Here is a 17,405-nt window from a genome sequence, read left to right as displayed (position 1 = left end):
GCTCTTGCACTGCTTGAAGAACGCAGACCACGTCCAGCACCATCAGCTATGGCAACGGTAACTTCTTCAACAATTTGTGGCGCAATTGTCCGTCCGCCGCTCCAAGGAGGATTTCCCAAATCGCCAGTTAATTCGAACTTCCGAATCACGTTCTTCAACTCCTGTGCGTAAAGCGGACCTCTTCTTATCCTTTTAATGCGTTGATACTGGTGAAGAGCACCACATCTACTGCTGTTGTTTTGATGAAATAGTTTTATGAGCCCCGCTCGCCTTATCCAGATCCATGTTGATTGACTGCAGCTGTGGCGCTTACTCGTGCTTGTATTCCAAGCAACAAGCAACAAGCCAGTACCAATACCTAACAGCAATTCATATATATATATATATATATATATATATATATATATATATATATATATATATATATATGAATATAGTTTTTCGTTTACACTACCACAAGTAACGAAAGTTTAATTACGACCACCTTGCATATCTACGAACTATGTCGGAAGGCCGGCCGGAGTGGCCGAGCGGTTCAAGGCGCTACAGTCTAGAACTGCGCGACCGCTACGGTCGCAGGTTCGAATCCTGCCTCGGGCATGGATGCATGTGATGTCCTTTGGTTAGTTAGGTTTAAGTAGTTCTAAGTTCTAGGGGACTGATGAACTCAGAAGTTAAGTACCATAGTACTCAGAGCCATTTGAGCCATTATGTTGTTGTTGTTGTGCTCTTCAATCCTGAGACTGGTTTTATGTATCTCTCCATGCTACTCAATGCTGTGCAAGCTTCTTCATCTCCCAGTACTTACTGCAACCTACATCCTTCTGAATCTACTTAGTGTATTCATCTCTTGGTCTCCCTGTACGATTTTTACCCTCCACGCTGTCCTCCAATGCTAAATTTGCGATCCCTTGATGCCTCAGAACATGTCCTACCAACCGGTCCCTTCTTCTTGTCAAGTTATGCCACAAACTCCTCTTCTTCCCAATTCTATTCAATACCTCCTCATTAGTTATGTGATCTACCCATCTAATCTTCAGCATTCTTCTGTAGCACCACATTTCGAATGTTTCTATTCTTGAACCATTATGTCTGAAGAAAAAGCAATATCCTCAAAGACTTTATTCAGTGGGACCAGGGTATAAACGTGCATATTGGTGGCCTGTAGTGTTTGTGACTCGTTGGTCAACGGTGATCACGTGACCCTCAGGAGGCTTGACTGTATACCATCTTTCGACTCTGCAGGCAATGACTGCGCTGCGTTTAGAGGTGCACAGTGCCTGGAACATTAGTTCTAGGATGTAACCAAACACGACCGAGGAGTATGTACTCCTGTTCAACAGCTTCAGCCTTTTGAATACGTAACATCAACATATCAAACCTCCAAAACTCAGGTAATTGATAAGAACGTCTGGAATTATTGTGTTCTGTTCTAGTTACTGTAGAATGAAATCGTACAGTATAATGCTACTTAATTTTTGTCCGTTAGCCGAAACATCTGAAAGTGAGTTAAAACAATTTGTAAACAGCTATTACCCATCTGTGTAACAAACGTACATGACGAAAGTCACTAACATTCGAAGAAATTGAGGCAATATACCATATTACGAAGCCGAAAACATAACAACAAATCGTCACAGGATAGCGCCTGTGTGAAAGACAGCATTAGTATAAATACTATTAAAAAGCTCTATTCAAATATATATCGAAAAGTGGTAGGAGAGTCATGCATAATTTCGTCTTCATCTTCGTAAACAAACTAAGAAATACATTGTTTCTTCTTTCTGCACAACTGATGTAAACTTTTGTGATAGCATTATTTTTTTAGGTGAATTGTATAGCTGACAAGAATATTTGAAACGATCTTTCACGTATGTCAAAATAATGTGACGAGTTTTGATTGTAGTATCTAAACAACGTGCTGTTAACAATAGGGAGAGTGTTCAAAATCTTCTACATAAAAGGGAGCTGTTTCACTTGTGAGCAATGATGACCACTGATTTTGTCATGTGCCACCTCTGTCACTTTTCAGCAATAAGATGCAATGAAACGTACAGAAGCGTATCGTTCCCTTAATCCACGTAACACGCTGGTTGGACTTCAGATCTCAATGTAGTTGTTGGGAACAACTCGAACCAGGCGAAGTGGAAGCGCGATTTGAGGCGCCATGTCACGGATTCCGTGGCCCCTCCTGTCGGAGGTTCGAGTCCTCCTTTGGGCATAGGTGTGTGTGTTGTTCTTGACATAAGTTAGTTGAAGTAGTGTCTAAGTTTAGGGATCGGTGACTCCAGCAGTTTGGTCCCTTAGGAATTCAGACACATTTGAACATTTTTGAAGAGCTCCAGGACAACAAGAAGAAGAGAGGCGTTGCCCATGTAAACTATTTATATTTTACCGAATTCTTAAACTGCAGGAAGTTTAGATAAATTCATTTTCATTTAAAAAGAAGACGTTATGTCACATGGACGAGAGTATGATCTATCTGCCGTAACCAGCATATGATGAGACATCTTGGCATTAAATGAATGTTTGTCATATATCCATCTGTGGCGCCGGATTTTATCATTTAGAGATACCTCACTTATATTGGTGTTACGCTTGCACCATCTCAACAAAAAATACTTTGTAGAAAAACAGCAGTATCTAGGAGACGTGAATCCTGATTAGTTCATTAGAATTCCAGAGCCTCAAACGCTGTTACGTGGCTGCCACATAACTAAACATATTTGCTCTTGTTTATTTGTTCGAGGCAGAAGCAATTCGGCATTCCAAACGGATAAAAGTAAGTGTTGTAACATTTATATGTAAAACAATATGCAGTAATTATACACTATCATAAGAAACAGAAAATGTCTAAACGTAAAATCGTTACAAAGAGAAGGGAACAAATACACTGCTAAATGTTTGTTATACCTTGTGGTTATAATTAAAATGCAGCTACTGACAGAGGTGGTGTAGCCTATATTAGTGTATGGCAGCAAAACTAGACATATATGCTAATGTGTTAATGTGAAACCGAATTAACTTAAGAAAACAAATTAGTTCCATCTGTGGCCATCAGGTGCAAATCTTAGGCCGTACGCCGCTCATATGACGGAAAGACATCCAAGCTGTCATTTGGCAAACAACAACGTGAGTGAACAGTATGGCTACCGAAAAGAAACATCGTGCACTGTTAGTGAAACTGTCTTTCATAAAAGGCCGCAATTGCAGTGATGGATCGAGAGAGTACTGCCGAATGCAAGGTCTGAGGAGAAGCTCGATATCATTAAACGGTTTAAAGAAGCTAGTAATGTAATTGGAAAACATCTGGAACAGAAAGGCATTATATCTCGGTGGAATTTACTGACGACGCTGCTGTTGCTGTAACTGACCACGCAGCACGTCCCCAGTGCAGTGCGAATCCTCGTGCAGTGCCATGAAAATTGTCCATCCCATGTCAACATGTTTTTGGCAAGGATCGAACTCGACGACATGTGGCCGGGAAATATTCTATGGAGTGCCGAGAAACATTTTACACTACGGGATGCAGTGAATACACAGAACTGCCGAATTTGGGGTACTGTTAAACCGCTTGTTTTGCACGAAGAGCAGTTCTACTCACCGTATGTGACTGTGTAGTGAGCATTCACGAGCATCATTATTCTCGATCTGTTCTCCTTCGAAGAGAATAACACAGATGGCCTGTCAGGCATACCGTGATGTCTGCACATTTCGACACGTCCTTGAACAGCATGTGATTTCTGCTTTGGAAGAGTTTAATTGTGTGAAAACGACTGCTTTCATGCAAGATGTGGCAACACCTCACGTCGCTCGTCCAGTGAAAGATCTGCTTAATGCAAGTCTCCAGAAACTTGTCACCTCCAGACGTTTCCGTGATGTATGGCCTGCAAGATCATCTGACATGAATTCATATTTTTGACTCTGGGGATATCTGAAGAACACGTTTAGCAAGCACACACTCGCTCTCTGCCTGATAAAAAGACCAGTATACAGGAACACCTTGCTCAGATTCCGCCGGAAATGCTGCGAGCAGCTGTTGATCTCGTTATTGTATGGATACAGCACTTGGTCGACGTCGGTGTTCATATTGAACAAACTGTGTAAGCGACTGTTAATAATAAAATCAACATTATGCCTTTCTCACTTGTTCGACCTTATATGCCCACGCCCCGTACCTAATACATTACATATGGAAATATTTCTGTTCGACTTTCTTGCATTTCTTGCCATATTTGGACAGGGTGCCCAAAATTTGAACCATTTTTTTCCACCGTAAATCGGTTTCGCATTGACGCTTATATTATCTGCCAAGTTTCGCTGCCATATGATATTTACAGCTTACACTGCCCCTCTGTGAGTAGCTGAACTTTAGTTATAACCATCCGGTATGTGGTGCTGCGGCCGTTGCCTGTGCGTGTCGCGTTACCGCTGGTGCGAGTGTACGCGACCAAACTGATTGAGATGACACAGCTAACATTTTGATTTTCCTGGGTAATGGTCTAATTTTGTGACAGTTTGATTCCTTGATGTAATTCTATATTTCTACGATATCTGTTCAGTTTATAATGCGAGCAGCTGTGAAGTCAGCTGCTTTGTGAGGCTGGTTTCAGTTACCACTGGAAGGATAGGCTTTCGGAGAGCTCTCTGGTGCTTAGCTTGAGCAGTACGTAGCAATCTACAATTTTTTTTTGCCTTATTTGAAGCCTTGGATGAAGCATAGGATTTTGGATGTCTCTTCATCAGATTGGTCATAAAACGTGGCACGAACACTGCTTGCTTCTTGTTTATGGCTCTGCTCTGAGGCTACACGAGAGACGCGTTAGTTCCACAAACATCCACTCTGTCGATTTTTCTCTCGTCTTCACTTCCTCCGCTTTTGGAGGCAAATGGATACCACTCAGTGGTGGGTACGTACGGGGGCTACTGAACGCACAAAAAGGCGTCTTGTTTGACTTTTGGTGAACTTTGAATGTTCACACAGTCTGAGGCGACTCAGTGGTAGGTTCAAAATGGTTCAAATGGCTCTGAGCACCATGGGACTTAACATCAGAGGTCATCAGTCCCCTAGAACTTAGAACTACTTGAACCTAAGGACATCACACACATCCAAGCCCGAGGCAGGATTCGAACCGGCGAACGTAGCGGTCGCGCGGTTCCAGACTGAAGCGCTTAGAACCACTCGGCCACAACGGTCGGCTCAGTGGTAGGACACTGTATTAAGTTTCCAGGGGATGGTGGTTCAAAGTCCTGTCCTGCCACCCAAACCTAGGTTTCCAGTGATTTCCGTAATTCTTCGATGAGATATTCCAGGATGGCTCCTTTAAGAAGAACGCAGTCGATTCTCCTCCTCTTCCCGCTTCAGTATGAGAAGGAGGAGGAGATTAGCGTTTAACGTCCCGTCGACAACGAGATCATTAGAGATGGAGCACAAGTTTGGACTAGGGAAGGATTGGGAAGGAAATCGGCTGTGCCCTTTGAAACGAACCATCCCGCCATTTGCCTGAAACGATTTAGGGAAAGCACGGAAAACCTAAATCAGGATGGCCGGAGACGGGTTTGAACCGTCGTCCTCGCGAATGCGAGTCCATTGTGCAAACCACTGCGTCACCCCGTTCAGTATGAATGTTGACGAGTGTCTACTCCAGCATCATCGACGCGAGGTTAAACTCTTTTAATCTTCTTCCCTGTCTTCCTTCATCAAATGTGTGCGCGCCTAGTCACGCGAACAGAAGTAACTAAACTATCTCTAAATGCATTTCAGTGATGTGTAATTGCGAATTATGATTAATTTAAAGAGAAATGAAGTAGGACAAGTACCAGAGTCCAAAGCCGCTGCCGGTTATAGACTTAGCAAGAGAGGCGATGTCACGTTCACATCCTACCACTCTCTCTCTCTCTCACTCTCTCTCTCTCTCCCTCTCTCTCTCTCTCTCTGTCTCTCTATCTATCTGTCTGTCTCGTTTAGTGGATACCTCATTTTATAGTATTTTTCCCCTTCGACACTAGTTTGGATCCATCCACGCCTGTTAACTATACGGCTGACAGTGGTGAGTGCAAGTTTTCAAGCTTCGCACTTGCCCTAATTCAAAATACCTAACACGCGGTGATTTTTCCTTGCTGTTATGCCCTACGTATTTTTTACTCTACACACCTCGCTATCACTTCAATGTAAGTTGTCCTGCGACAGTGATGTAACTAGTTTTTAAATTTTTAAATAGATCTCTGTGTACAGTCCTATAGCCACTACCAACTATACCAACTACAGGGCAGCCTATATAGGAAGACATAAATTTACCTTTCTTTACGGTTTCTGAGGAAGCTAAGAAATAAATTTAATTGGCGTAGTAAATAACACATAATTATTAAAAATAGTGCTCTCTTAGGTTAACCGATAGGTTTCTAATAATTCCAAATATATAAGCACACACACGCTCTCGCCCCCCCTCCCTTCTCTCTTTCTCCCTCTCCCTCTCCCCCTCACGCACACACATACACACACACACACACACACACACACACACACACACACTTACTCACACACACAGAAGCTGAAACATTGCAATTTATTCCCAACTTCTATCACAAATTGCAGCAGAGATTTATAAATAAATATCTATAGTCGTTGTTGTCAAAAGTGTTAAGTCATTCAAAGGAAGTTCTTGAGTCATGTGGACCAGCTTTGCAAGTAACTAGCCCAATTCTCTTTTGAACCTGGTCTAGCTTTTGTTCAGGAAAGGATTCATTACACTTCACGACAGTTTTATTTTGTTTCCGAGGAATTATTTCGACTTCACTCAATGACTGCATCAAAAATTTCAGCTTTTTCTTGGGATTGACTGGATAATGCTTCATGATAGCCATATGACTGGGACTTTTATATTGTAACTGCCCGGTAGTTGGCAAAGATTGAACGCTTCCGTGATTCGGAGACTAATACTATACCTCGACATTCTATGATAAATGTCATGGGGAAACATTTTAACGACGCCGCTTTGTACGTGCTATGGAAGGGTTTAAATTTTGGACCGAATCCCAAGCGTCTGTCGATGGTTGACTTTATTAGTTTTAAACTACCTCCTGATGTAGCAGAGGAGGCGTGTCATGTGTTGACAGGAAAACGTTTACTCAAGAGTAACATCACAGCAGCTGAGAGGTCTGTTTTACGTTCACTTAAGAGTTGATCCGGATATTGTAATTCCTCGTTGTTTTGGACAAGTAGGATGAATTTGAAAACGGGCAGTGTTGACTGATTCAGCTTATCGCAAGGTCGGTGCTGACTCTACTAACAGTCTTCAGAGGAAGACCAACAGTCTCCTGAAGAAAAGTTCCTTGCCGTAGGAGACAATAAAGTGTCTTGATTCTTATGGAGACAAAGAGAGGGGTTAAAAACTACTTGTTAATCTCAAACGAGGAAAGATAATATAGCTAAAAACAGGGACGTGTAGAAAGGTCTATAAAATATAGCATAGAGGATCGGGAGTCCTGAACTAAAAATTAAATGACCTTCGCCATATTACTACGACTAAAATTAAATGATCTTCGTCATATTGCTACGACGGATAAAAAGTAAAACGCGGTCGACAACCCTCTTGTCGTTCGCTAAAACGGCCGATAGCTCAGACGACAAACACAAACGACGCAAAAAAATGTCATTTCGCCAGGAAATGGTGGGCCATCAAAGGTTGAGCACAATGAGAACAAAGTAATGGGGGAGCATCACTTAAGAAATGACGACGGCTAACAAGATAGCGCCCGAGACAGCCGAGAGAAGGTCACCAAGCCTCTGGGAGAAGCTTAATAACCCGGAGCTTGTTCCCTTGAACGAAGGACGAGTGGTGACCTATCTGCTGACAGACGGCAACACAGAGATCATCGGAGCAGGTGACGCGATTTAAAAGCCTGCGTCGACGCATGTACAGCGAGGCAAGATAAAGGGCGAAAAGCTCTGCTATAGCTACTGAGTTGTGCTACGGAAGCCGATACTAAAAAACTCTTATTGTGATGTTCCCTCTAGCTTACATGGCTTCCTATGGTCCAAAAGAAACTGGTTTCCCTTCGTCCGATTGTGGGTAACATTGGTACACATATCGTGTAGCAAAACACCTTGATACTCTATTGAGCCCTATTGTAGGTCGGGGTCAGGACTACATTAAGAGCTTGGTGGGTTTCTTACGTCGATTAGAGTGAGTGGATTTGAATGACTGATATTCCAGTAACTTTTGTTATATAGTCCCTCTCTCACTCCTATTCCTCTGTGCGATTCGTTACAATTGATTGATGTTAGGTTTGGTGATGAGTTAACGAACGTATTTCGACATTTGATTAATTCCACCTGGTTTTACGTAATAACCGGTACTACCAGCTGTAGATATGAAACTGCGATGGGAAGTCCGTTGTATCCTATTATTGCCAATTTGTTTATGGAAGACTTAGAGGAACGTGCCATGAGGTGGGTGACTATGAAACATGCGTGTTTCTTTCAGCTATGTAGACGATACTTCTGCTGTTTGGCCTCACGGCAGTGAGAAACTCAACGGATTTTTACGAAATCAGACTTCAGTCTACCCGACTATTTATTTGACTGTGGAAGTGGAAAAGGATTGCAGTCCTTCCCTTCCTTAACGTGATGGTCAAAAGGACGTTTGATATGTTGGGCCTTGAGGACGTAGGAAGCCTAGTCACACTGACTTGTATCTGGAGGCTGGTAGTTGGCCCATCAGGCTCAACGTGTAGGGTTTCTTCGTTCCCTGGTTGGCAGGGACCATGTAATCTCGCACCCTGAGTGTTTGTCATCTGAGTTAGGCCTTCTCGAAGATTCCTTTCATGAGAATGGTTATAGTGAAAGGGAGATCAGTCGTGCGTTACATTAACGACCAATCAAGCATTGGATGGCTATCAACTACTGTGCACCGGGCTATTGATGATAATATCGAGGTGGTTTTAAAGTCTACAGCCTTTTTTACTTACACAGGGAGAATCACGAACAGGATAGGTCATATTTTGTAGAAATATCAAGGGATGTGTGTTTTTCGACCATCGTCTAAGATTCTAGTAAAGGATGGTCCTGTTTTGTGAAAGCTGGGCGTATACCATATTCCTTGCAGTTGTTGCATGTCTCATATTGGACAGACTGTCAAGACAGTGGAGGACCGGTGTACTGAGCATAAGCATTATAAACGCTTGCAACAGCTGGCCAATCAGCCATTTCAGAACGTTGTCTTGGGACCGGTCATCCTACGGAATATAACAAACGGAGATTCTCTATGCACTTCCAGTACTTGGGACAGCTTTATTAAGGAAGCCGTCGAAATCAGATTAGTAATTACTTTATGAATAGAAATGGTGATTTTTGTTCAGATTCTCCCTTGTCAAAAAACAGAGAAATAGAGTTAATGCTGCCTGCAGCATTGATTACTAATTTCGCCATTAGTAGCTTCTGATGTCGACGATCTTTGAATTGTGATGGCGACAGTGTTTGCCATGTATGTGAGTGTTATTTTCCGGAGTTTCTCTGAAAACTAAAAGTTTTAAATTCCGTTGTGCAATGCTTACTTGTTACAGTTATGCCTTGAAAATGGCAGTTGCCAACGACGTCACCCGGCGTCATTCCCGTTAATTTATTTGAGCACTGTGCAAAACTAATTTTTCCGTTCCCGAGTAGAAGTGTCTCTATTGTGCGTATGGTCATTCTTGTGTGTTACATTACTTGTATTCTTTTACCAGTCACAGTAAGGCATGTTTTAAGTTTATAGAGAAGTAAGCCCCTTTACATTTTAACATCACTCATTTGGTGTGGGTTCTATTGTGTAACACCTTTCATACAAATAGATACCTCTTGTTTTGAGTACATAGAGGTGTCCTATGCCCTGTACCGTATCATACAGACCACAATTACGGAATATAGATAATTAGAATACATTTTTCAATATATTTCATGGTGGTACGAAAAAGGAAGTCGACACGCAAATAGCTAAGAGAAAATAAACATGAATTAATAAACAACAAAAAATGCATCGTATATCAACTGCCACTGAAACATAGTTGCAGCGGAATAGATTAATAAAACTTGAATACATTCAATGGATATTGCAGTAGGTATTATCCTATTACGATTCAGCAAACATAAACATAACCATTCATCTTCCACTACAAAACGGAATCATTCTGATACGTATTCATTTGTACAATATGAGACATTTAATATCCGTGTTCAGAAAAACTATAAAAATAACAGAAATCTGAAGGGGCAATGGAATTAATTAGTAATTATTAAAGACAGATAAATTAACTAAAGCGTCATTGCCATTCTGTCAGTATGGAAGAATTTGCTATAGCTACACATATCATATCAATCCAGCATCATAAATATAAATGTTCTTTCCACAATGACAACATTAAAATGTAAACACGTCGAAGGATGAAATATCTATACGGGTGAAACATGAATATAGGTAAAATGAGTATTGAAATTTGATTTGTTAAAGGAAATCACCTTTAATACGAAACATCTGATGATAATATGAGTATAGTATGATTGAGTAGGTGACAAAGTTTTGTACGTACCTCTACTGAAAATAAGTTTATGGACAATAGTTAAATTTTCCAGATGGTGGTAGATTTTGAGGTATTATTACCTGTGATGCCTTCAATGCATTATTAGTATACGTGTTTCATAAACTCAAAGCAGTTTCTAATGATCTCAAAACCGTTTGTTGCTTTCATCATGTCTTCCAGATGCAGTTTTACCGAGTCACTTTTAACGATACAGAAAAGATAAGTAGATTGATACGTACAAAGGTGACAACGGAAATGAGAGTGAACAGTTAAACCACTATGTTTTTTTTTTATTTACTTGGCGTATTTTTACATCACCAGAATTTAAACTATTTTGATGCCGTTCAGCGTCTCTTGAAAAGTATACATTGACGTACGATTACGGCAGGTTCCTGTGTGTGCCTGAGGGTGCACATGCGAATCGCGCTCGCCTGAGTGTGTGTTAATAAATCTGCTCAAAATAACGTTAGAGAAACTATTTTTTTTTAATTTCAGTATAGCGTTTTTGTAACTACAAACTAATTTAATGACATTCATCTTAATATATTTTAGTACAGGCACGTCGTCCATTGCCAAGGAAGCTGTTTCATCACATATCACAAAAGACTCTCATTTCTTTTGAAATTCAGTCGCGCATTTCCAAAACGTCCTTTACCCAATTTTTGTAGAAATTGAATTATTGTTACCATAGCATTAATCAATTTTTTTACATCATATTAAACTACAGTTTTTGTTGAAAACGTCCTTTAAACCATAAAAATTTAATAATAAAATCCCGGAATATGCCTATTTAGTTTTGAATGTCCCTTATCCAATCCAACATGGCCGACTCATCTACCGTCAATTTTTGTAAAAAGAAAACGTTCTATATCCTTTGCCTTTTTCTAAACACTGTGTAATTTTTTTTCGTAAGTGACTCTCACACATAGGGCAACTACCAACCATTTTAAGGAATAGGGTAATTTAAAATCATTATGTAGGCTATCTTTCCAGCGAAACGTGTTGTGATAGAACTGGCGGTCAGCTGAAACTAAGTTTTGTTTACTGTTGCCGATAGGTTATGTTTTTTGTTTATTGTGAAGTTGGTGCTTGAGTTGTGTGTTCACCATGGCGCTTTTGCTAGTTTTTATTGTCAAAATTTTTACCAATAATTTAAATTAGGCTGTTTTTAAGTGTTCTCCTGCGTTTAAACTGAGCTTCTTGTTTTGGAAGTGTACTGTACAGGCAGTATTATAGGCCTAAGAGTTTATAACTTTTGTGATTAAACAATGGAGCAAATACAACCTCAAACTACTGAACAACAGGTTATGGAGAGACCGAAGATAACTCCATGCTAGAAGAACAAAGGAAGGAAACGTTTAAGGGATCCAGATAAATGGAAAAAGACAATAGAGAAGCGGAAGCTCTACACGTCAAAGACTTTCCCAAGACTACCACAGTGCCTTCATTCTGATCAAGTTTTTAAGTGCAATCAGCTTACAATGCAAGATGGTCGTACGTTCCATGGAAGCTTTTATTCTTCTAAAAATAAAATTGATCAGGATAACTATACACTTGAATAGACTGCGAGTGAAACACCTAAACGGAGGAGAACTAATGACGATGAATGGAAACAAATCACTGAAAATGGGAATCGCTATCTAATCTCACATACCATATCTGGAAACACTTCTTTGGTTCGGCTATGTAAGAAATCCTTTTGTGGTATACTTGATGTTAGTGAGAAAAGAGCTCAACGAGTTTGTAAGAGACATTTCCACTCCAGCAATCCAGCTATAGAGAACAGAGGAGACCATAAGTCTAAGCTGTTTGAAGCTAAATGGCATTCTATAAGGTCATTCATATACAGCCTCTGCCCACTTGAAAAACAGTTTTACAGAAACACCAGAATTACAAGGCATTATTTTTGGAGCCATCTTTTAGTAAGTTTCGCAAGGCTTACAAATCAGGAGAAGAAAGTGATCTTCGAGTTCCACATCCACATTCATATTTTTATGAAATGTTTGTCAAAGATTATAACTTAAGCTTTGGCTCTCCTGCTGTGTACAACCGCTCCAAATGCATCCAGATGCAGTTGAAATTAGGCAGTGGGGACAAATTGTTGAAACTGATTTCAGTCTCAACAAAAGGAGGGCAGAAGCATTCTTTAATTTACTGAAAACTGAAAATGAAATCACCCTATCATTTCATTGCCAAAAGAATTTGGTTTTGTCCAAAATCCGTGACCAGGCAGCTTGCCATAGTTTGACAGTTCTATTTATTTAACTTCACTATCTGCCAAGGTACATCTAAAGATAAGCCGACAAAAGACTGTGATTTTATATATGTAATTGGGCACAATTGGATTTCAAAAAAGATTCTAATGAAATTGGATCACCAATTTTTCATAGGCAAAAAAATATTTGCTTGGAAGGAGTGACCACTGCAAAACCTTTAGCGGATGGTTGTTGAGGACAAAACTGGAGCAGTTAAACGATAATAATGCTTCAATACTTGTTAGTAAATGACATTGTTTTAGTGTTCTTTGACCCTGGTCATTCATATATGCCGCCTTATCGTGTATTTGGCAGAACTGAAAAGGAAATTCAAAATTATGACACTATTATTAAGCCTGAGAAATACATTGAAATCTTTAAGGAATGTGTAACTGGTCTCAGTATCACTAAGAGCTGTAATATTTTGGACTGGAAGAAGGTATGTGAAAATTACCAAAAGAAGCCTGGAAATTGACACTTTAATTATTCAACTGCTAAAACATTTGTTATAACACTACGCAAAGTGCCAACCTATGAAGTACTTGTTGCAGTTGAACCTTGCAGTTGAATCTCGGAAAGGCGAAAGAAATACTTAAACCTGGACTTAACGTTCAAAACTTTGAACTACCGTTAGTACTACCTGGAGTAACAGTAAAAGAGCTGAAAGTGAAAGATGTCAACAAGCTTCTGACTCTTTACTCAGGAAAAAACTGGGCTCAAAGTTAAGACCTGGCCTTCAACAAAAAGATTATATTCAATCGACTACAGAATAGACCTGAAGAACAATCTGATGATGAAACGCCGGTGGACACATGGACGATTCAAATGGCTTTTAAATACTTCCCAGCAGTTAATAGGACAAATTCAAATTTAAATAAGTTTATGGCTACCCTCAAGGCACTTTTAAAATTATGTTTTCTGTAATATGTGTAGGTTTAATGTAATGCTATTTTTTAATAATTTTCTGGTAAATGTATGTTTCTATCTGTTTCCCAAACTTAACAAGACATTACTTCAGTTGTTTTAAAATATCTACAGAAATTTTTTCCACAAAATTTAAATTGTATACATTTATTAAATAAACACTGTTTAACATTTTTCAACTATTTTCTTTTCCAGACTCTCTCTTACGCAATGTTTTTATTTTCAAAATGTCTCTTCTCCATATTTCGGTTCTGAAACGTCCCTTAATAAAGTTTTTTTTTTATTTGCAACAAAATATTGAAATATGTTATTTTCATGATGGTTTTTAATAACAAAAATAGATAACTAAGAAATATGCAAAAAAATTCTAGTTTCTACATTCAAGAGTAATTGTTAAATCCGTCTTTTACTAGCTACCAGAATGTATGACGACTGGATAAAGGACATTTTGGAACTAAGCTACTCATTTAGTCTTTCAAAAAATTTTTTCTACTGTTTTTCATTTGCCTTTTATTTCCATTTTCTCATCTGTTGATTATATTTTTTAATACTATTCACTAGTGTCACATTTCGTATGCTCCCAGCTGCTTCTTCTCCAGTTTCTCGCAGGACACATAACACTGTCCTTTTATGCATGTCTCAGACTTGCAGATAATTCTCACTCAAACTAAACTCAGTGCCTCCCACAAACCGAATTTTTTACTGAAACAAACCATGTTTCCTGCTGTCAGTTTCTTACGTTTCATTTGTTTCAGACATTATCGGTAAAATAATGTATTCAGTTCGTCGGCACATTCTTCTATACGTTTCATGTTTAGCGAGATTCCTTACCATTTCTCCTGCTTTTCTTTTTTTGTGTTATTTCATTTTATATATTCCATATTAACTTACTATAATCACGTTCAATCTTCCTTCTATGTCCTTTCAGGTTCTTCCAATATAATTGTCAGAATTTTTCCGCGTCCTTAGTTTTCCCATACAACTCCCGTGTCCTTGTCCTGAAACTGTAAGATTTTTATCATCTAGGTTTTCCTATCACTGTAATAATACTTCCGTTGTCATTTACTAATATTATTTTGTGCAAATTCTTTCATGGCAATAAATGCAATATACTGTAAATAGTAGTAATAGTAAATATTTTAAATGTATTCGCAATTGCGAATATGGGCAACGTTCAGCCGTAGAGTGAAATGATGACAATGAGACTTTGTGCAGGACCAGGACTGGAAGCCGGATTCTCGGTTTGTCGTAAGCGGTCGCCTTACCATTTTCCTAACCGTTCACGACTCACATACGGATCCAGAGGAATGCATCACAATTAGTAAAAACACAGGCACTAAAATTTCGTATCCTGAATTTTGTGCGAGTTTGTTGTTTTACTTTGTTTCCTCTAATTTTGCTGTTTATTTCTTCTGGTTCCTTGGAAAAAACGATTTGTTATATCTTTTTGAATCAGTTTCTATTTTGCACTAACTCCTTAGTACTGAATCATTGATTTCTAAGATTGTTGGAAGATATATTTCATATGGAGCTTATCACAGCTTCGTCATTCGCAACTATAAAAATCCGTTTCCTTTCACCATTTCTGCTGACACCTTTGCAATATTCTTTCACTTATTTATTGCTAATAGATGATGTTTTGCTCGAACACCATTAATACTGAAGTGAGCCAAAAATTTGGTTGAGAGCTGCATTTGGAGCGTAGCGCTCTATGGGTGTGAAACATGGACAGTCAGTAATCATAAAGTGACATGTCTTGAAGCGTTTGACTCAAGGTGCTGGAGACAGCTATTAAAGCGAACAGATGAAACCACCAACCTGAATGTCCTGCAAAGAATTGACAAAAAATGTCATTTACTTAAAAAATAGTGATGCGACACAACCAGTTCCTTGTAAATGTATCAGTAGAAATATAGCAAGGGGAGACAGCACGAAGAAAAATTCGACTGGAAGATTTAAGATGTTACACGTAATGCAGGAGTCTCTGATTATGCAGAAGAGAATAAGTTACCTTCTAAAAGATCCAGCTGGAAAACTAAAAATCAGGTGAAAAAAGTTTCGTTACAAAGAATAGACGTCTCAAATTGTATGACTCGTGATTAGCAAATGAAAATCTTCAGCTTCACGAACAGTACACAGGTAACTATACTAAGATGATATCCGACACCCAACTGGATCGAAAGGTAGTCACTGTTGATCCACTTGTAACTACACGGACGACATACGGATAGAATATCGCCTTTCATAAGTTTGTGTCAAAACGATAACAGATGGAAGTCAAATGAATATTTCCTGAAAACAAACGTCTTCAGACCCACCACGAAAGGAAAGTTTTGAGAAGATGATTTGTAAAAAAAGTTGCAAACACAAATCAGGAAAGCTTGACCAGATCAAAACCGTGAATTCTACTTCACACAAAGGTACATTTGATATATATTTCACCTATTTCACTTATATTTGTACCTATATTTCACCCGTATCTGTATTATTTTCATTTGAAACCCGAGGACACTTGTAATTTTACCAAAGAAAGAAGTATGGAGAAGGTCGTGGAAAATGGTTGACTACTTCACGTATTAAAATGGAAGACTCAATTTTTACATCTATAATGGGGCAAATATTTAATTTCATTTCATCTCACTCACTCTCATTCCTTACGTAAAAAACAAAATTGCAAGAGCCTCGTATCAAATGAAAGCAATATTTATTTCAAATTACAAACAATAATCGAGAAGCAAATGAGCTTCTTGTGCTCGTGAACCGTTCTTTGACGGTTCATTATTAAAATATGCTTTTAATAGTGGAACTTTAAAGGTACTTCCACCAACAAGTCTGTTCCAGCGGAAACTTTGGATTAGATACTAATATCCGTCGTTACTTTTTTTTGTGGCTTCTCACCTCCATCCCTAGGGAAGATCTGTACCACCTTTATTTTTATACAGATAGTATAAAAGGTGTCAACGCCCTTGCCGCAGTGGTAACACCGGTTCCCGTCAGATCACCGAAGTTAAGCGCTGTTGGGCTGGGCTTGCACTTGAATGGATGACCATCCGGTCTGCCGAGTGCTGTAGGCAAGCGGGGGATGCAATCAGCCCTTGTGAGGAGCTACTTAACTGAGAAGTAGCGGCCGACATACGGCGTGCTGACCACATGCCCCTCCGTATCCGCATCCAGTGACGCCTGTGGGCTGAGCATGACACGGCGGCCGGTCGGTACCGTTGGGCCTTCCAAGGCCTGTTCGAATGGAGTTTAGTTTTAATATAAACGGTAGATCATGTATATATAAAACCCAACTGAAATTGCTGCAGTCGCTCCTGAGTTATGCTTCTACGTCACCCGCTTTTCACTTCCATTCCCAATCTTAATTCCACAGTTGTTCATCTTATTGCCATATAGTAAGTTATATGTGCCATAAGAGTAGAGGAAATCGATCCAGTGTCTTCGGGTGGGATGTGGAGCATGAATACATCTATACATGTACATTACAATTTTTATAAATATGTAAATAGATGGACACCTGAAGATCCACCTTGGTGATATGTATGCCAAGGTTGGCAAAGTACAAATATTCCAAGACACAACAGGTATGCACAGTCTACACAACCTAAGCAACGACAATGGAGTTAGGTTCATCAGCTTCGCTACATCATTAGGGTTGTTCATCTCCAG

General features: G+C 39.4%; 1 pseudogene; it reads left to right on the top strand.

The window, feature by feature from the left end:
* The first annotated feature begins 16,692 nt into the window (after nucleotides 1–16,692).
* Nucleotides 16,693–16,810, top strand: LOC126189362 (5S ribosomal RNA; annotated as a pseudogene).
* Nucleotides 16,811–17,405: the final 595 nt, after the last annotated feature.

Source organism: Schistocerca cancellata, chromosome 5 (genome assembly GCF_023864275.1).
Source record: "Schistocerca cancellata isolate TAMUIC-IGC-003103 chromosome 5, iqSchCanc2.1, whole genome shotgun sequence".
In the NCBI taxonomy this organism is placed as follows: domain Eukaryota; kingdom Metazoa; phylum Arthropoda; class Insecta; order Orthoptera; family Acrididae; genus Schistocerca; species Schistocerca cancellata.
Note: the sequence above shows the minus strand (reverse complement) of the source record. Positions and strands in the feature narration are given on the sequence as shown.